The sequence below is a fragment of the Dysidea avara genome, chromosome 6, assembly GCF_963678975.1.
Source record: "Dysidea avara chromosome 6, odDysAvar1.4, whole genome shotgun sequence".
NCBI lineage: Eukaryota > Metazoa > Porifera > Demospongiae > Dictyoceratida > Dysideidae > Dysidea > Dysidea avara.
The window spans coordinates 32679035-32700321 of NC_089277.1; the positions used below are offsets into that span (position 1 = coordinate 32679035).

Genomic DNA, 21287 nt, shown 5'->3' on the forward strand with positions numbered 1-21287 from the left:
TATCCAGGAACATAATTATTATCTTTGAGCCAATATACAACTTATTCACTTGCATGGTTTGTATACATGTAAATGTACTTCATTGTACTTCAAAGTACTTATAAGTACTTCTAAGTACATTAAGTACTTTAAGTACATTGCTTGGAACTTAAGTATAAATACAAGTACATTACATTTGTACAAAAAGTATTTAAGTATAAGTACAAGTACTCTAAAAGGTGTGCTTAAGTACACTTAAGTACAAGTACCAAAGTACTTCGCCCCATTCCTGGTCAAGATCTCATTAATTGAGACCAAACCATAATTATGTTAGTCTCATAGACATCTCAGATAACCAGAGGTGAGCACTAGTACCAAATCTACAAGATTTACCCCATTTCAGCTTTTCAAGTTCAATTTTCACTCTATCCAACTTGGGTGATAAGAATGTAGAGTCCTCTGGTAATGTAGTGACAGTTAGCAACAAAATATTAAGTAGTGATCATGTGAGAAGTACATAATAATACTGGTGGTAACTGTACTACTTACATCATTAGTAGCTAATATGTTAGCTCCACTACTTAGTAGAGTGTTGACCACCTCCAGGTGTCCACCAGCACTGGCATGATGTAGTGCAGTCCATCCATACTAGAAAAAATGATAACAATTACGTAGTACAATCACAACATGTCAAACATACTCTATATTAGTGTAACATCACAGTAAGATTGAACAATCTTTAAAGTTCGATATTATAGTACTCTATAATAGGGCTGGGACGAAGCTTCGAATGCTTCGTGGGTTCGAAGGTTAAGTAAACTTCGAATTATAAAAGTATCCTTCGAAGCTTCGTAATGCACTCATAGTCTACGAAAGAATTACAAATATACATCGTCTTCTTTATTGCAGCTGCTTTATCCTCTTGCGTGATCAATGTTCGTCTCTTCGCGATCCATCTTCATGTGCCACGCCCACTTTTAAAACCATCGCAGTTCAGCTTGTTACCATATTTGCAGCCTTAAAACACCTTATAAAGTGATACATAATGCACGGAAAGCGTACTTTTAGCCATTACTTGGTGTTTACCTATGCACGATTGCAGTGTAGCGGACACGCCCATTTGCAATCGATCGATCGCGTCATTCAGTACTGCTGCTATGCACTTTCCAATGATTATGATTATGATAATTGGAAGGCAACAAAATGCTGATTACATCCAATAAAAGAAAAAAGATATAAAAATGGTTCGGGGATATTTACAGATAACTAGCTAGAGTGTGTGCATTTATTACAAAGTCTTTGTCATAGCATAAGGAGGGTAGATTGTTCCATTCTTTAATAGTTCTGTAAAAATAATTCATTTGGTATTTGTTGGTGTTGGCTGCTGGCAGTGTGAGTCTGAGTGGGTGGTCTTGTGCTGGTGGATTGTGGCAGAAGTAATTGGGTATTTGTAATGCTGGCTCCTGCTGGTGAGTAATTCTGTGAAATAAAGATAATCTAGATGTTTCACGTCTCTGTTCCAGTGTGGTCCAATTAAGATTATCTAACATTGTTGTTACACTACTCTTAAAACTGTAATCTGACTGCACCCACCTCACTGCTCTCCCCTGAACCATTTCAAGTTTGTAAATTAAGTTCTGTTGATGTGGATCCCAGACTTGAGTGGCATATTCAAGAATTGGTCGCACAAGTGTTGTGTAAGCGTCTGATTTAACCTTACTGTTACATTTACTTAGATTTCTTTTTATAAAATTCAGCATCCTGGTGGCTTTGTTTGTAATGTTATTAATGTGAGGTGCCCATGAGAGTGAATTGTCTAGAAGTATCCCTAAATACTTATATGTGCTGCTGGATTTGATCGTCTGGTTGTTTAAAGTATAGTTATTTTATGAGAGGTAGATGACGTCTCATAAATCTCAGTAAGACACATTTGTTGATATTAAACTTCATCTGCCACCTCTGTGCCCATCTAGAAATTTCATCAATATCTTTCTGCAACAGAACCACGTCATCTTCATTACTAATCGTTCGGCAGACAACACAATCATCCGCAAAAAGTCGAATAGATGACAAGATGTTACTGTTATAATATCGTTTATATATAGTAAGAACATAAGAGGCCCTAATACAGTACCTTGTGGGACACCAGAAATAACTGAAACAAAATCAGATTCGTTACCATTCACCAGTACTCTTTGTGTTTGTTTTGTCAGCTATTCAGAAATCCAGCAATGTATCCTGTCGTTAATTCCATAATATTGCAATTTCTTAAGCAGGCGTTGGTGGGGTACAGTGTCGAAAGTCTTAGCAAAATCTAAGAAAAGTACATCAACTTGTTCGTGGCTATCTATACTATTAGCTAATTCTTCAATAATGGTAAGCAGCTGGGTGGTGCATGAGTGTCCTGATCTGAATCCATGTTGGAAAGAGTTAAGTAAGTTATTCTTCTCTAAGTGTGACATTATAGAATGGAAAATTATGTGTTCCATCACCTTACAGCATACAGATGTCAGTGAGATGGGTCTATAATTTACTGGCATGGATCAATCCCCTTTCTTATAAACAGGTACGATATTAGCTTGGAGCCAGTTACTAGGAAGGATCCCTTCGTTAAATGATTGGGTGATAGTATGTTAAGTTCTTTTTGCCGTTGTCCTTGCGTCGTTTTAGTTCTTCTCTAAGTGCCTTATTGGTTTCCCGCTCCTTAATTGTTAAATCTGGTGTTACATAGATGTTATTCCATCTTTCAGTTGCTCAGAGTTTAGAAGCCTGTTTCATAACTAAGCGCTTGTGGTGCTCATCACTTAGTGTTACTAAAAGTAATCTTGCTTTACTACCACCTGGCTTTCCAAGCCGCAGCACATTAGTTACACTTGACTTTGGTACATTGAATTCTGTTTCAAATAGCGAATGAACCTTTTCGTGATCCTTAGTGGAAGACTCTTCACCCATATTATGAACAATAACATTACATTTTCTATGTTCTCGATCTATTTATTCATCAATGATTTGTGCAGGAGTGTCTTTCATTACTGAAGGTCTGGAATCACCAGACGTTTTATTCGTCTCCATTGGTGCGTCAGCTTGTGCAGGTCTTGAAGACCCTCTTAATAGTTCAAGACTCTCAATAATTGGCTTTACTAAGTTTTCCATCATGTTCTTAAGTGGTTCTGTTATTCCATTAATTATGGTATTAGCAACCTCACATTCATTAGTAATACCTTGAGGGCCAGGTGATTTACTTTTGGAATTTGAGAGCTTAGTGAGCATTGTAGATTCACATACTGAACAAAACCAATGAAGAGATTACAAACTTATTAAATAGGTAAAACTTAAGAAGGATGTGCATAAATGCACGAAAACCTGTAACTTGAAAGCCAGCACCGAAGCTTCGAATGTTCGAACATTTTATTAGCGAATATTCGAAGGTAAATTTCAATATTCGTCCCAGCCCTACTCTATAATATTAACAGTTCAGAACTCACAAACTCTAGCTATAATTATAACTTTGCTATAACACTTTATACATAGTACTAAACATTGTACTAGCTGCATGTCTGACCCTAGAAAAACATTCATTTTGTCGAGAGTAACATTATTCCTAATACTGTAGTGCATTGTTACTACTCATCAGGAATCACTTCACTGTCCAAAACAGGTTAGCAGGAGTTATATACATGTCACAGAAATTTTTCCATTATGCTCCATTATGCTAGGTGATTAATTTATGCTTTTCATCACCTATTATGCCCAAAATGATGCCGGCATAATCAATACAAGCCTACTTTATTCTTATTCCAATTAATTGATTAGCTATATATGTAAAAGAAAACTAATGACACATGTAAACACAAGAATTGTACATACAGTACTGTATGTACAATACTGTATGTTTATTTATAACTTGTCTTGGAGAAGTGTAAACAGTGGAAATTTAAAACTGAAATTGGTCCAAACATTATCTAATCAGTACCTCCTTACATATTAAGCACTAAGTATCATTAAGTGTTACCTTAATTTACTTTTTTTCCATTGTAAAATAATTTTTGGATGCAAAATTTGTCTGAAAATATCTTGCACCAAAATTTTTACACAAGATCAAACAACTCTAATAGAGCAGTTGTTATTATACAAAAATATATACTTTGCACAAAAATAAAGCAAATTGCAGTAGTTCATTTCACATGTTTAATAATGTACTGCAAATAAAATGTTTTATCTACAGTATTTTGGTGCTATCAGACACGTATACATGAATAGACAGGTACTTATCAATTGATGTATGTGTGGGACATTGAAAGGCCTATTGGAAGCACTAGAAATTGAAAAATGAAATTGTGGGGTCAAAACATATAAATTACTAATAATGAGTACCTCTTTACAAGGACCACCTTTATATTAAGACCACTTCTAAGAATCATGACCACATATAAAACAATCTCAATGATTAGTCTGGATAGATAATTTAAAAAATACTTCATGGGGCTGATGTTCTTTAATTTCATGAATTGATGTGTAGTACATACATTGCAGAAACACCAATGAAAACAGCACATGGTCACAATTTACAAGACCATGAAGTGTGTTTTGGGACCATCATAATGACTCATGAGGATATCTAGTTAATTACATTAATGTACATAGCCTCACATGTCTGTCTTGTCGATTAAAGGGTCTGGTGGATTAGCTTTGTGCTAGTCATTTCTTTGCTATGATAAGATAGCTAGCTAGCTATAGTACGTACGATTTGAGATGAATCCTGGGTTGTTGATTCAGAAGCCATACAAGATCAAAGGCTTTAAACATGATGTTCATGATGCATTTATTTGTAAGCTCATGTTACAGGTGCACACTTAATTGTTGAGAATATGGCATCCAGTGCAGAATCAGCGAGTGCGAATTAAACCCCCTTGGAAAGAGGTTAAACAGCCAAACGAAGCATCTACTTATGAAACTATGGGAGTACCTTAAACAAGGAGCAAAGAAGTGTAAATTTTCTACCAACATCAAGGAGAGAATCTCATAGGTCACCAATAATACCTTCTTTGCTGGGTTTTGGCATACATTATGCCACAAAAGGATTTCAAAGATATCCATTGTAAGGGTTAGAATGGAGTACCACAAGAAAGGCGGCTTATCTATGCCAAGTAAAGGTACAAAAACCACTTTGCACAAGTCTGCTCAATTGAATCGACAGGTACAAATGTTCACAAGTCTGTGTTGATGCAGACAGTTCCAACCGAGATGCCATCAGATGGAAGATCCATTCATTTTAGGAAGGAAGGAAAATCTATCACTCTGACAGATTTAGGTAGGTAAGTTAAATTTTGAACCCTGGAACTTTGTCACATACTCCGTCTTAGGCCAAACTTAAGAATGATGGTGTTTTCTCTGGGGGTAGAACATAGCTTAAAAGAGTGTTGAGTGATATGGGATTTAAGTACAAGACGACTAATGACAAGAGGTTAGCATTGCAACAGTTTGTGCTTTATGTCACTACACATATACACAGGGTATACTATGAGCAGCTCTGCATAGTCCATCAGCGTCATACATATTTATCATGAATGAAGTGCAACAGAACTGAAGGAAGACCAGTTGTGTACTTGGATGAGACTTGGGTAATGAAGAACTTCTAGAGCAATTCCTCATCCAAATCAACAGTGATAGTGATGACTCTTCTACTAGCAGCAGCAGTGGGTCCAAGTCTTCTGACCTCACTTCATATGATGTAAGATTGTTTGATATTTGCAGCAATGGTGTTGCAACTTGATGATGCCTCAGGTAACTGGGATAAAACTCTGTGAAGTACATGAAAATACAGATGAAGTGTAAGTGTGTGCACTTTGATAAAAAAAAAATTATTGCTTTACTATATGCTAGCAGAAGTTGAACATACCATCCCTTGTATATTTGATCAGTGCAGGAGTGTTTGGAAGTCACTATTGGTACTATCAGCCCAAACTCATACAAACAGTGTTATTTCGCTTGTTGAAACTTTTAGAGTTTTGTGGGAATGTGACTTCAAAAACAAAATGCTGGCTGGAAAAGTTGTGTACATCTGTGACGAAGTGATGAGAAAAGGATTAAAACGACAAATTCACTAAATGGGAGTAGAAGATGATGGGTAGCTTTGTTGTAAATGTGAAGTAAAATACATGTTGTTCGGCTCACTTGCAGGTACACCAATGCTGCATAACAGATTTTGAGCTGTTATAATTTGGAGTTTTCCTCTTGAAAGGCTGAAGAAGTTTTTTCCCTGAACATAAGTAGGCCATTTATCTTCTAAATACAATGCAACAGTGGCCCCAGCTCTTCTACTCATGCAACTCTGTTTTACACACACAAAAACTGGTTTATTTTCTTGCAAAAGTTTATTACAGCCTCTTACATAACAGATAGTGAAATCATCTGTGTTGAGTGTGGGAGTGTGACATCTGAGTTCACCACAAACATGTGTCAACATGAACACCAAAGGGCTGCACTTTAGAGGCTTCCCCATCGAAGTGTATGGCAAAAGTTTACAGTGTCATAACTGGAGTCTCTTACATTCAAATGAAGCACCTTTAATACATTCTTAGCTGATTGAGAGGTGCTACTTATCGAGCAATACAGGAAACACATGCAATGTAACAATCGTGAGTTATTAATCGTTTTTGAGGATTCAGCTCAACACGTACATACTATAATTTTGTTAATAACATCCCTTCATTATACAGAATTTGGCCATAAAAAGATCTAAACAGTGTACATCAAGTAAAGATCTCATTAACTGAGACCAAATCATAGTTATGTTAGTCTCATAGACATCTCAATTAACCAGAGGTGAACACTAGTACCTATTCTACAAGATTTACCCGATTTCAGCTTTTCAATTTCAGTTTTTCTACTTTTGCTTTGGGTGATAAGAATGTAGTGTCTTGTGGTAATTAAGTGACAGTTGTTGACCAAACATCAAGCAGTGATTATAGTGGTTACTGTACTACCTACAGGAGTAGCAGCTGATAATGTGACTGGATCTGCAAGAATCCCATATGTTCGCACAAGCATAATTTTATAGTAGAATGCAAAAAAAATGTAGTATTTATGAAATCATAAAATAATATTACCGTAAATTTTAAGCACTTTTTCACACTGAAGGAAAGTGATAAATGCTTAAACTTTGATAGCATAAAGCAAGAGAAGTTCCAAAATCTTTGTTTTATGTCAGTCTGCCTTGTGTTGGATGAGTGGTTCACAATCACTTCTTCTCACGTTTTTGCTTTGCCCTGGTCATGGGAAAGGCAGCAATGGATTCACCTGTTCATGGAGAACCCAATGATGAAAGTTACATTTTGGTAGAGACTGTAATTGTAAGTTATAATTGTTTACTTAAGCACCTGTAGTTTATTTTCCATATTGGCACTGTATAAATCAATTTCTGTTGTTGCCACTTTGTAGCACTGTACCTTTGAAGGTTCTTTCTTTCTAGAGCTGAAACTTTGGTTGACCATCTCTTTGGCTATCTAGATAAAGAAAATGTAATAAAACGGAATTCGAAAAATGCACTAACATGGGGTTTTTGCAGATCCGGTCACGTATGTTAGCTCCACTACTTAGTAGAGTGTTGACTACCTCCAACTGACTGCCTCACTGCATAACCACATTCACAAAACTACAGACCATATAAGCAGCTCACACCCACCACCACTTTAAGTCACAACAAAAAACTCATGGGTGGGATGCACCTTTTGTGGTGGTAACAGTGAATATCTAACTTTTGTGTACTTTGCTATTCTCAATTACGTTAATTGTCATCTACTTCTTCATGCCAGTAAACCATACAAAGGCAGTAATTTCTGTATCAACAATTTACTTGAAGGAGTGTATATAGACACAAAGTACCATAGTAGCTGATATACTGTAATAATCAGAACACTTCATGACACCTCTTGTTGAGGTTACACCCCTAAATGATCTAGTTCCATAGAAAATATACCACCAAACATAGTAAACAACTTCACACACCCTTTATTATCTGTGGTACCATGCCCCAATCTTAATCTACTGTGTAACTGAGTAGTGACATCAAGATGCTCTAATATAGCAGTCATGGCAACAGTGTATTTTACAGCTATGCTCTAAAAAAAGGTCATAAGTGGTGGATTTGAGGGGGCCAAGGAGAGCTTTGCTCCTCTGGTCCTTCTCTTGCCCTCCTTGTACTTACAAGACTATATTGGCACTAGAAACAAGAATCATGTATTCACACCATATTCAGAATGCACAAAGAAACTACCATGTAGAGAGTTCAGCAGCAAACAAATCACCCTGTAGAGAATTCAGCTACAAACAAATCACCTTGTAGAAAAATCAGCTAGAAGACGTTACCTTGTAGAGAGTTCAGCTAGAAACAAATCACCATGTAGAGGGTTCAGCTACAAACAAGTCATCCTGTAGAGAGTTCAGCTAGAAGAAGTTACATTGTAGAGAGTTCAGCTACAAGCAAATCACCCTGTACAAAGATCAGCTAGAAGAAGTTACATTGTAGAGAGTTCAGCTACAAAGAAACTACCATGTAGAGAGTTCAGCTGCAAACAAATTGCCCTGTAGAAACAAACAAATCATCCTGTAGAAAGATCAGCTAGAAGAAGCTACCTTGTAGAGAGTTCAGCTACAAACAAATCACCCTGTAGAGGGTTCAACTACAAACAAGTCACCCTGTAGAGAGTTCAGCTAGAAGAAGTTACATTGTAGAGAGTTCAGCTACAAAGAAACTACCATGTAGAGAGTTCAGCTGCAAACAAATTGCCCTGTAGAGAATTCAAATCACCCTGTAGAAAGATCAGCTAGAAGAAGTTACCTTGTAGAGAATTCAGCTACAAACAAATCACCCTGTAGAGAGTTCAGCTTGAAACAAGTCACCCTGTAGAGAGATCAGCTAGAAACAAGTCACCCTGTAGAGAGTTCAGCTAGAAGAAGTTACATTGTAAAGAGTTCAGCTACAAAGAAACTACCATGTACAGAGTTCAGCTGCAAACAAATTGCCTTGTAGAGAATTCAGCTACAAACAAATTACCCTGTAGAAAGATCGTCTAGAAGAAGTTACCTTGTAGAGAGTTCAGCTACAAACAAATCATCCTGTAGAGAGTTCAGTTAGAAACAAATCACCCTGTAGAGAGTTCAGCTAGAAGAAATTACGTTGTAGAGAGTTCAGCTACAAAGAAACTACCATGTAGAGAGTTTAGCTGCAAACAAATTGCCCTGTAGAGACAAACAAATCATCCTGTAGAAAGATCAGCTAGAAGAAGTTACCTTGTAGAGAGTTCAGCTAGAAACAAATCACCCTGTAGAGGGTTCAACTACAAACAAGTCACCCTGTAGAGAGTTCAGCTAGAAGAAGTTACATTGTAGAGTTCAGCTACAAACAAATCACCCTGTAGATAGTTCAGCTAGAAACAAGTCACCCTGTAGAGAGATCAGCTAGAAACAAGTCACCCGTAGAGAGTTCAGTTAGAAGAAGTTACATTGTAGAGAGTTCAGCTACAAAGAAACTACCATGTAGAGAGTTCAGTTGCAAACAAATCGCCCTGTAGAGAATTCAGCTACAAACAAATCACCCTGTAGAAAGATCAGCTAGAAGAAGTTACCTTGTAGAGAGTTCAGCTAGAAACAAATCATCCTGTAGAGGGTTCAGCTACAAACAAGTCACCCTGTAGAGAGTTCAGCTAGAAGAAGTTACATTGTAGAGAGTTCAGCTACAAGAAACTACAATGTAGAGAGTTCAGCAGCAAACAAATTGCCCTGTAGAGAATTCAGCTACAAACAAATCTCCTTGTAGAAAGATCAGCTAGAAGAAGTTACCTTGTATAGAGCTCAGCTGCAAACAAATTACCCTGTAGAGAGTTCAGCTAGAAACAAGTCACCCTGTAGAGAGATCAGCTAGAAACAAGTCACCCTGTAAAGAGTTCAGCTAGAACAAGTTACATTGTAGAGAGTTCAGTTACAAAGAAACTACCATGTAGAGAGTTCGGCTGCAAACAAATTGCCCTGTAGAGAATTCAGCTACAAACAAATCCCCCTGTAGAAAGATCAACTAGAAGAAGTTACCTTGTAGAGAGTTCAGCTACAAACAAATCACCCTGTAGAGAGTTCAGTTAGAAACAAGTCACCCTGTAGAGAGTTCAGCTATAAGAAATTACGTTGTAGAGAGTTCAGCTACAAAGAAACTACCTTGTAGAGAGTTCAGTTGCAAACAAATTGCCCTGTAGAGACAAACAAATCATCCTGTAGAAAGATCAGCTAGAAGAAGCTACCTTGTAGAGAGTTCAGCTACAAACAAATCACCCTGTAGAGGGTTCAACTACAAACAAGTCACCCTGTAGAGAGTTCAGCTAGAAGAAGTTACATTGTAGAGAGTTCAGCTACAAAGAAACTACCATGTAGAGAGTTCAGCTGCAAACAAATTGGCCTGTAGAGAATTCAGCTACAAACAAATCACCCTGTAGAAAGATCAGCTAGAAGAAGTTACCTTGTAGAGAATTCAGCTACAAACAAATCACCCTGTAGAGAGTTCAGCTAGAAACAAGTTACACTGTAGAGAGATCAGCTAGAAACAAGTCACCCTGTAGAAAGTTCAGCTAGAAGAAGTCACATTGTAGAGAGTTCAGCTACAAAGAAACTACCATGTAGAGAGTTCAGCTGCAAACAAATTGCCTTGTAGAGAATTCAGCTACAAACAAATCACCCTGTAGAAAGATCAGCTAGAAGAAGTTACCTTGTAGAGAGTTCAGCTACAAACAAATCACCCTGTAGAGAGTTCAGCTAGAAACAAATCACCCTGTAGAGAGATCAGCTAGAAACAAGCCACCCGTAGAGAGTTCAGCTAGAAGAAGTTACATTGTAGAGAGTTCAGCAGTTTAGCTGCAACAAATCGCCCTGTAGAGAATTCAGCTACAAACAAATCACCCTGTAGAAAGATCAGCTAGAAGAAGTTACCTTGTAGAGAGTTCAGCTACAAACAAACCACCCTGTAGAGAGTTCAGCTACAAACAAATCATCCGGTAGAGAGATCAGCTAGAAGGGTCACCTTGCAGAGAGGTCAGCTACAAAGAAATCACCCTGCTTCATCTTTTCTTCTTCCTGTAGTAAAGAAAAAATAACAGGTTAAAAAGCCCTAAAGCCGGCCATAGGCCGGCTTTGGGGCATACAAATACAAAAAGAAGTGAAATCTAATCCAAAACAGCCAAGCTGTAAAAAAAGAGTGCGGCCCTGAGAAAGGCTATGGTGAAAAAAGATGTGAAATCCAAGGTGGCGGCCAAGAAATGGCTGTGATGGTAGGTTAATGGTAAAAATTTTAATAACAACAATTCAGGTGAATTTGGTGCCTCTTGGTCTTGGCACAAAATTCACCTGAATTGTCGTTATTAAAATTTTTACCATTAACCTACCATCACAGCCATTTGTTGGCCGCCACCTTGGATTTCACATCTTTTTTCACCATAGCCTTTCTCAGGGCCGCACTCTTTTTTTTACAGCTTGGCTGTTTTGGATTAGATTTTAACCAACTGCAATACTGCCATGTCATCATGAGGGGAAATCAAGGAAGGTTTTTGGGTAATATTTTATTGTGGGCCACACACACACCTTCATTACAGTACTATCTTATTATATGATAAATGCTAAACATCTAACCCTGATTTATTTTTATACTGTTTTGTTCAATAATGACACAATGATCAGTACTGAATGCAGGTAATCACATTATTTAAATAGAATTTTAACACATTAATCCATTGGAAGAATCTGCTAATGTCACTAATAAGCTCACACAGTGATATAATAGCAAACTGACAAAATAATTACTTTGTTCTTTGTATCCACACTGGCACCATGTTGTAACAGTATTAAACATACATCATAACTATGATGGTAGGCAGCCTTGTGTAGTGGAGTTTCCCCATCCTATAACAATAAACAATTATCACATGTACCACTAACTACCACACTTGTATAACAATAAACAATTATAACATGTACCACTAACTACCACACTTGATACTGTATACTGTATATAGAGTACATAATCATAACCACCTATGTTGCACACTGATATGTAACTATTTTTTATTTATTTATTTTTTATTTATTACTGTGTAGGATTCCATCAAGGAGTATATCACACAGATACAAAACAATCAAAGTAAGTTCAGATGGTTTAACAAAACGTCCTTAAAACAGTTTATAGATGGCTGATTGACCACATCTTCTGGCAGTGTTCCATAATTTAATAGTGGATGGTAACAAGGAAAATAAGTACGAGTTGATTCTTGCTGTGGGATAACTATACCAGATACCTTTTCCTGGCTGATAGGCATAAGTAGACTGATACTCACAGTTTGTTTGTATGGCCTTCATAAACCATCAACAAATTTCTTAATAAAATAATAAATACCACCACTACTTTGTAAGGCGGCTATTGTTTTTGAACAACAATGAAGTTGGCCAGATAAAAAGACTCATCACATGTAGTGGATTGTACAACAACCCTTGCTGCATTACATCATCCAACACATTGCACAACACCTTGCATCATGCACTTCACTTGCAGACAAATGTTGTGGCTACATGTGCAACTAAATAAAAATATACAGAAACTTCAAAACTACACTACTAGATTACTTGCCTCATGCTAAGGCTCTCAACAATAACAAACCCACATGACCTCCAAGCTTTAAAATATCACATAAAAATGTTTATTAGCTATTCATTGGCTTCAAATGTGTTTATGTATTTTAATTTATGATTAGTGAGACAAGTAAAGAAATAAGTTAGGAATTTTAAACTAGAGTAGTAGTACTGCTGCAATAAAAAATACTGAAACTGAGCCACATCAAAGTAGTACATAATGCACAGATACTGTAAAACAATAAGAAGTGAATATCCCTACTGTGCTACAGAGATTCTACAATCAAAATGCACAGTAGGGAAATTCACTTCTTATTGTTTTACAGTATTTGTACATTATGTACTACTCCGATGTAGCTTGTTTTGGTAATTTTTTATTGCAGTGGTACTACATTGTCCCTACTCCAATTTAAAATTTAACTTTTATTAAACTTGTTTGTGAACTACTTATTAAAAGCTAGCTACAATTCTCATATTCATGAGTGAGATTATGATCTGCAGCAATCTCGAATCTAATAATTATATTCCTAAAAGCTTATGGGCTGTTCACTTGCATTCCAGCTGCACCTATGTATTACTGATGCACCAAGGTCGACATAGCCACCAGACTAGTTCACCTATATATATATACATGCAGCTATGCCAGACTATGTAACTCACTTACAATAGTCTACTTTCATATATATGTTTGTACATATATACCATTACAAAAGCAGTACATCTCACTGCTATATGGAAGGTTAAAAGTAGAATAATAGTGCAAGTATTGTATGGATATTAATATGCCAAAGGTTTCTTCTTTAGTGAATTCAAACCGCTTCTGTGTAAGTAGGATTGTAACTGTAGCCACTTTTCCGCTGTGCTAACCTGAACGCATCAGGCAGGCAGGCAGTAGAAAACTCTGTTGAATATTTTTTAAACCAGACACAAAAGCCAAAGGCCGGCTACGGGCATGCGCCTAGTTTATTGAAATTGTTTTAGTAAAATGTGTGTGTGTGTACCAATCTATCTATCTATCTATCTACCTATATCTATGTTTGTCCATACACACCCATGTGAGCAAATCCTTATAGTGCAGCAGTCAGCTATGAAAATTAAACACTAAATGAAGCCCGTATTAAACTTGAGCATAGACAACTTTTGCACTGAGGCGGTTTCTTTTTGCTGGTTTGAAATACGGGTGTAGCAACTCTCTACAAACTTCATGAACTACCATCCCATTGGGCTCTTCATGTATTTAACTACCAAAAAACACCATAGCGTGCCTCTTAGGCTACTAGGAAATGCATATCTCTTTGACTAGAAAATGGGTGTGTCCCTATACATATCTGTATGGGAAAAAAAGCGTAGCCTTGAGGTTTTGTAGAGAGAATTTGTGGGAAAACACAATAGTCAAACTATATAACAGTTTAGAAGATACTTCTAAAGTGGTTTGCTTAACAAGTGTTTCCTTAGCAGTGCATAGCAACGTAAGTAAAAGAAATATGAACATTTCATGAATTACAAAATATGAGAATTGCACACTAATAATAAATGTATTATTACACAATCAAAAACCCTATTTGTTACAATAATAATACATAGTTGGTTAATTCCAGATGACTTAGCAAGCTGCAAGGTGCCTGGTTTTTAGAATTCAACTTGTTTATAATTTTGTAGCAACCTGACAAAATACATTTTGAGTTAATCAGAAAGAACTTTTGGGTTAGATTTTAACCAACTGCAATACTGCCATGTCATCATGAGGGGAAATCAAGGAAGATTTTTGGGTAATATTTTATTGTGGGCCACACCCACACCTTCATTACAGTACTATGATCTTATTGTATGATAAATGCTAAACATCTAACCCTGATTTATTTTTATACTGTTTTGTTCAATAATGACACAATGATCAGTACTGAGTGCAGGTAATCACATTATTTAAATAGAATTTTAACACATTAATCCATTGGAAGAATCTGCTAATGTCACTAATAAGCTCACACAGTGATATAATAGCAAACTGACAAAATAATTACTTTGTTCTTTGTATCCACACTGGCACCATGTTGTAACAGTATTAAACATACATCATAACTACCATGGTAGGCAGCCTTGTGTAGTGGAGTTTCTCCATCCTATAACAATAAACAATTATCACATGTACCGCTAATTACCACACTTGATACTGTATACTGTATATAGAGTACATAATCATAACCACCTAATGTTGTACACTAATATGTAACCATACCAGATACCTTATGACATGTGATGAAATATTTCAATTAATGCTACAACTACAACAGTACACAAAATAGTTGTTACACTACTAGGACTGCTTTTCTAAATTCCACTGCTTTTGTAAGGCTACTAGTGTTGTTGAACAACAATAATATTCACCAGATCAAACAACTCCTCACATGTAGTGGATTGTACAACAGTTACATAGCTTTTGCTGTATTACATCATCCAACTAATTGTACAACACCTTGTATCATGCACTTCCATTACAAACAAATACAGAAAAATAAAGAGATAAATAAATAAATATGGAAGTTCAGTACTACATCAGCTACTAGATTACATATCTCAGGCTAAGGCTCTCAACAATAACAAACCCACAAGACTTCCAAGTTGACAAATTTACTAGAAACATGTTTATTACCTCTTCATTGGCTTCAAACATGTTATATCTCCTTTTCTGATTAGTGAGATACATGCTAACAGTGTTGGGCATGTTACTTTGTAAAAGTAACTAGTTACATATTACATATTACTTGCAACAGAACTATTTAGTTACAGTTACATATTACCCATAAAATAAAGTAACTGTAATAATATTACATATTATATTACTTTGTGTCCACAGCCTTAAACTGTCACGTGTGAAACTACCACCTTATCACGTGACATGATTGTGTTGTTGGACAATGTGCTAATCTTGGTTATAAGTAAGAAGCTAGTGAATAAGCTTCATTCAGTAGGCCTCGTTACTTCATTGTGGTCAGGCGTTACTCAGAGGATTACTAACGAGATTAGTAACTTCGTTACTTTTAGTAATAATATTACGTCATATTAGACTCGTTACAGTAATTATATTACTTAGGTAACGCGTTACGTTTGTAAGTAAAGTATCTTGCGTTATATTACCTGTTTTCATAGCGTATTTCGTTATATTACTTTGTTACCACAAAAGTAATAATATTACGTAACGCGTTACTCCCAACACTGCATGCTAAACATACAACCCTAAATTATTTTTATATTGTTTTGTTCAATAATGACACTATTATCAGTACTGAGTGCAGGTAAGCACATTATTTAAAAATTAATTTCAACACATTAATTAATTGGAAGAAACTGATGATGTCATAAATAAGATCATACAGTGATATATGTAACAAACTAACACATTAATTACTTTGTTCTCCATTTCCACACTGGCACCATGTTGTAGCAATACTAAACACATATCATACTTATTATAGAAGGCAGCCAAGTGTAGTGGAGTATCCCCATCCTATAACAATAAACAATTATCACATTACCACTAACTACCACACTTGATACTGTATACTGTATATAGAGTACATAATCATAACCACCTAATGTTGTACACTGATATGGAACTATTGTTTATTTATTTATTTTTTATTTATTACTGTGTAGGACTCCATCAAGTAGTATAACACACAGATACAAAGTAAATTCAGATGGTTTAACAAAACGTCCTTAAAACAGTTTATAGATGGCTGATTGACCACATCTTCTGGCAGTGTTCCATAATTTAATAGTGGATAGTAAAAAGGAAAATAAGTACGAGTTGATTCTTGCTTGTGAGATAACTATACCAGATACCTTATGACATGTGGTGAAATATTTCAATAAATGCTCCAACTACAACAGTACACAAAATAGTTGTTACACTACTAGGACTGTGTATTGTACAGTTATTGAACAGATGAAACATATTATCAGAGAGGTATATAACAATAACATGAACAGTTATTACATTCATTTAGGAGAGTCAGAGTAAAAGTGAAAGTAGTAAATAAGACTCAGTCTAGGAGGATCTGATGGTATGCATCAAGGAAATTTTGAGCATTACTTTTGAGATACTAATTTTGGGCTATGCAAAGTACTAGCTACTGTTAGCTAGCTAGCTAGCTAGGTGCTTAATAATAAAACTGGACACTGATCAAATAAGTGGTGAAGTGCTGGACTCATTGTCCATGCCTATTCTGATGTCCTTGCAATCATTAGAGTACTACATTTACTGTGAGTCACCAATGTGACTGGATCTGGGAAAACTGGTAATATCGCCCATGTCAGCAGATTCAATTTTTCACCAAGAACACAAAGTTACGCGAATAAACTAACTAATTTCACAATCAAAATTAGCTAGACTTGAGTGGTCTGGTTTTGCTGGCTGCTTTTCCCAAGCCAGTGGTGATCTGTACGTGGAGTGTCGGGCCTTAATGGACCCCTGGTCAGCCTGAGGATGGTTGTATGTGGCTGTGCAGCTCCTTGGAGTTGAACAAGCACCTGTGCTGTGAATTTCATTTCATTTAAGTCAGTTTTGAGACCTGAATCTGACCTAGATCATCTCTACACCTTCCTTTTTAATTTTTAACAGCCTCTTGTTCTCCTTCCAAACCCCCACCTCCCTCCCCTTTTGGAGCTCGCCTGATATAGCCAATCTTGGTTTTAGTACTATCTAAAATGGCAGAAAACTTAACTGCTGATTACTTGCACAGTGGATTCTCTGGAAGGTAGGAATTGGTGCAAAACGTGTAAAAACTTGGCACACATAGCTTCAAATATTGGCAAGCTACAACACACTAAATACTTAAAACCGGCATTTGCTGTGCTTTTCAGCAAGGGTTTTCTTAGAAGAGTATCCTGTTCATCAATATTCCAAACATCCTCAGGTTTGAACCTGCATTATATGCTTGATTCTTTCATGCCAACTTTATACAGTATCTTCTGATATGTCTGCTGCTTCACCAGACAGTAAACTGTTTTATGTTGTGTCATCTCTTAAAACTTTCAAGCCATCCATTCGAAGCCTTAACTCACTATACTTAGCAGCAATTAGTTTTGTATCATGGGACCACTCACCACTACCTAGCTAATGTGAACCATTTACTAACGGCATCATTAAGATCACCATTGCCAGATTCTCTGTTCTGCTTTCAATGTAATGCTGCATCATTTCACTTGTAATCCTCAGCTTTTCATCCCTTTTCTTCAGTATCGCCTGTACCATTGAACACTTTTGCTAATTCTCTAGATGTCTACTTAGGGTGATATTTTAGTACGTAGTCTATGTACATCCATGTCCTTCAATGACAAAGTGTTTCTACTCTAAGCTGTAAAGTAGATGAGTCTACCATCTCGTTATTAGTAGCTGTACTTCTCGTAACTGGACAATATGGATAGCCAAATCGTCAGTACGAGCAAATCATTCATTTTAGTTCAGTTTTTTGTGGTTACCATGAATATCAACATCTATGGACAACTAGCATTGGTGAAGTGTTGGTTGTTAAACAGGAGCAGAATAATTGTCATGACAAACATGTAGTTGATATCATCAAGGATGGCTGCACTGTTGGTCATGTACCAAACAATATCTTCAAGAACGGCTTTTAATTTCTTGAACCACGATGAAGATGTACGTAATATATTGTGAAATAACAGAAGAACATTACAATAATGGTGCAGGGGACTTGTACTAGAAATTTTTTAAAGATTTGGACATCGAATGCATGTTTTAAACTAAAAAGAACTCTTCTCTGCAGATACTGTAGCTAGTTATGTATATTCTGACCACTGTATGAGACTCAATTCTAATGCATTTGATGCTCCTGTTGTACCAGTTGTTGCTGGCCATTACACATGTTAGTCTTAAAACACATGCATACATTTGTGTATGGCTAAATATTTGAGACCTTGTAACCATGGCTGACTGCTTAGTTCAGGTGACCGTTAATACAGGTTCTACTGTATTTTCTTTTCCTGAGTAGCACATTCAAGTAATTTTGACTCTGGCTATAGTTTAATATGTAACCAGGAGCTATAAGACTGAAACATAATGACAGGCATGCAGAGAATTACTAATTCTCTGGTCAGTTTGTATAATATACTTTCCTTAGTGTGCACCATGAGCACAAACTCCCAATGCACCTCCACTGCTTGAAGGTTCTTAGTTTACTAATTTGTTAAGCTGCTTTACTGTAGTTGTGCCCAGTTATACTGATAGTAAAATGTCAGTAACTTTAAGTATATGGAACATAATTGTTTTACTAAGTTTTAAACTCTCAGTAAACATCAGTGAATGCAGGTTTACTGAAAAGCTACTAAAATTCCAAACAATTAACTGTTCCATATACTGGGGATATACCACTCTAGTAAACTAAGAAACTTCAAGCAGTGCTCGCAATGTGAAATAATGTGAAGCAATTTATACTACTGAGAGTCACATGCATTACAGCAATCAAATAACCAGTATTGCATCATGTGATTAATTGTACACATAATGCATGGTGGAAATGGTGAAGGACTGTATAGGTTGAGGTTTATTACAAAGTAGCAGTTGCGATAACCTTGAGTGGCTGTGTTATACATGTGTTGGGTTAGCACACACTGTGAATAGTTGATGCTCGAGTTGATGAATATTTACTTGATGAATGTTTAGTTTATTTGTAACATGTTGTGGGCACATGATGTCTAGAATATACAAACAGCCAAGTACTGACCATCAATAGGAGGACCGGTCAAAAATAATAATACTTTGGAAGAAAGTTTTGTAAACTAAAGCACTCGAGTGTGGAGGCCTCTCATGGGCTAGGAAGCTGGCTGTCAATATGTTGTCTGGAACTAAAGATTAGTTAGTATTATGTATAAATTTATATAAGCTTTTCAGTTTCTACAAGCTGCATAAACAGCAGTGTGAAGTAGTTGGATGCACAAACACAGCTTTTAATGCTACTGCCTATGGGCACATTTAGTGTATGCATCATTTCTATTTAGACATGGTGTATGGGAAGCACCCAGACCTTCCACCAAATATATTCCACTTCAAATCCAAACCTTCTTCCAGAAAATTCTGACTATGCCCCTGGATATATCATATAAAGAAAATCACAAACACATGTAATTTAGAATTTCAGAATGCTGATGTCATAAAAAAACTACAGTATGTAAATGGTGTATTCACAAATTGTAATGTTCCTTCACGACAATACGATGGTTTAAACAGGTTTAATGCAACTTTTATTTTTCACATGTTTTGTTTTCTGTACTTTTTCGTATCACATATGTAAAATGTGTAAACAATTATGGCAGAGGCTGATCCATAAACCTAAGTCACCAGTTTGCAGAAGTCTCTATTTAATGCAGTGGGTGGGATCTCAGTATGAGACTACCAGATAGCATGTTTGATGCAGTACAAAACTATTGGAAGTGAACACATTCGCCTCTTTGATATTACTATTTTGGTATGGAGAAGTGAACATCTATGTTGTGCAGCTAAGAAGCCATCACCCAACACCGTATATTGACAGGAAGAAAGAAAACGCATACAGAGAGGTGAACATGAACTAACTATTAGTGACTACCTGGCTAAACAAGGACACTAAGTAAAGCATCTAAAAGGATTAATGACAAATGAGGTTGGTGACTTGTCATCAAAAAAACATTTATACACTGTTATACATTGTAAAATACACTGTTGTTGTGACTGCTGTATTAAAGCATCTTGATCTCACTACTCAGGTATGCAATGGATTAAGCTGGAGGTGTGGTACCAGAGATAATACAGGGCTCGTAAAGTTGTTTCTAATTTCTGGTTTCATCTTTTTTGTATGTAGTCTACAATGTATCACACTGATAGTAATAGTACATACACACTGTACAGATATCATGTGATCTGTACTAACAGGTTTGATACCAAATAAAACAGTCTCAACATAATGTGATACATACACTGGTAAAAGGGTAATGGTAAAACCAGGAACAGAGAAATAGGAAACGGGAAACAAGAAATGGGTGGATAATGGAATTCCTTCGCTGCAGAACACTCTTCATTTGTAATTGAAGGGGTAACAGAGCACAGATCTCTCCCAACTTTGGTGGCCAAAGTAACAGTGACTGCTGCATTAGATCAGAGTGTTTTGCAAACAGAATGGCAATTGTATAATGTCTTAGTACAATATCAAATATATCAATTAGATAAAGTCCAGAAGAGTACAGCCTATTCATTATGAATGACTTTACTTGATTCAGCAGCATGCTGGACCACCTATCCTGGCCAACTTTAGAACAAAAGAAGAAAATGTCTTAAACTACTCATGCTCTTTAAATTGATTCACGGTCTTGCTGAAGTCTCATCAATTACTCTAACTCCCTTAACCTCATGTACTTGTGGTCACTCTCGTCATTATGCTATCAGTCCACCAATTAGAACTGAAACATATTTACATTCTTTCTTGCACGACTTTAGCAGCAAAATTATGGAACGATCTACCTCAATCACTAATGATGTGTGATGATTTTATGCAAGAACTTGAACTCTATATATACCCCTCGCACTCTCTGTATGATTGTCTGAGTTTGTAAATTAGTTGCAAACAGTAAACTTGAGTTATCAAACAATCACT

General features: G+C 36.3%; 3 long non-coding RNA genes across 5 annotated transcripts in view; 2 read left to right on the forward strand and 1 right to left on the reverse strand.

Moving 5' to 3' along the window:
- Positions 1 to 21287, forward strand: part of LOC136257947 (uncharacterized) — a 175997-nt gene that overhangs the window by 106646 nt on the left and 48064 nt on the right. The gene's annotated exons all lie outside the window — the stretch shown is intronic.
- Positions 4176 to 7081, forward strand: LOC136258776 (uncharacterized). 3 transcript variants are annotated; one of them, XR_010702987.1, is made up of 6 exons: positions 4176 to 5132; positions 5177 to 5294; positions 5343 to 5443; positions 5492 to 5710; positions 5764 to 5810; positions 5866 to 7081. It is a non-coding gene; the product is annotated as an uncharacterized lncRNA (long non-coding RNA). The 3 variants fall into 3 exon arrangements; XR_010702989.1 differs by having other exon boundaries at positions 5177 to 5290; XR_010702988.1 differs by having other exon boundaries at positions 5764 to 5808; positions 5984 to 7080.
- Positions 5225 to 7828, reverse strand: LOC136258777 (uncharacterized). Its single transcript, XR_010702990.1, has 3 exons — positions 7532 to 7828; positions 7359 to 7484; positions 5225 to 7278 (listed from the first exon to the last, which is right to left on the reverse strand). It is a non-coding gene; the product is annotated as an uncharacterized lncRNA (long non-coding RNA).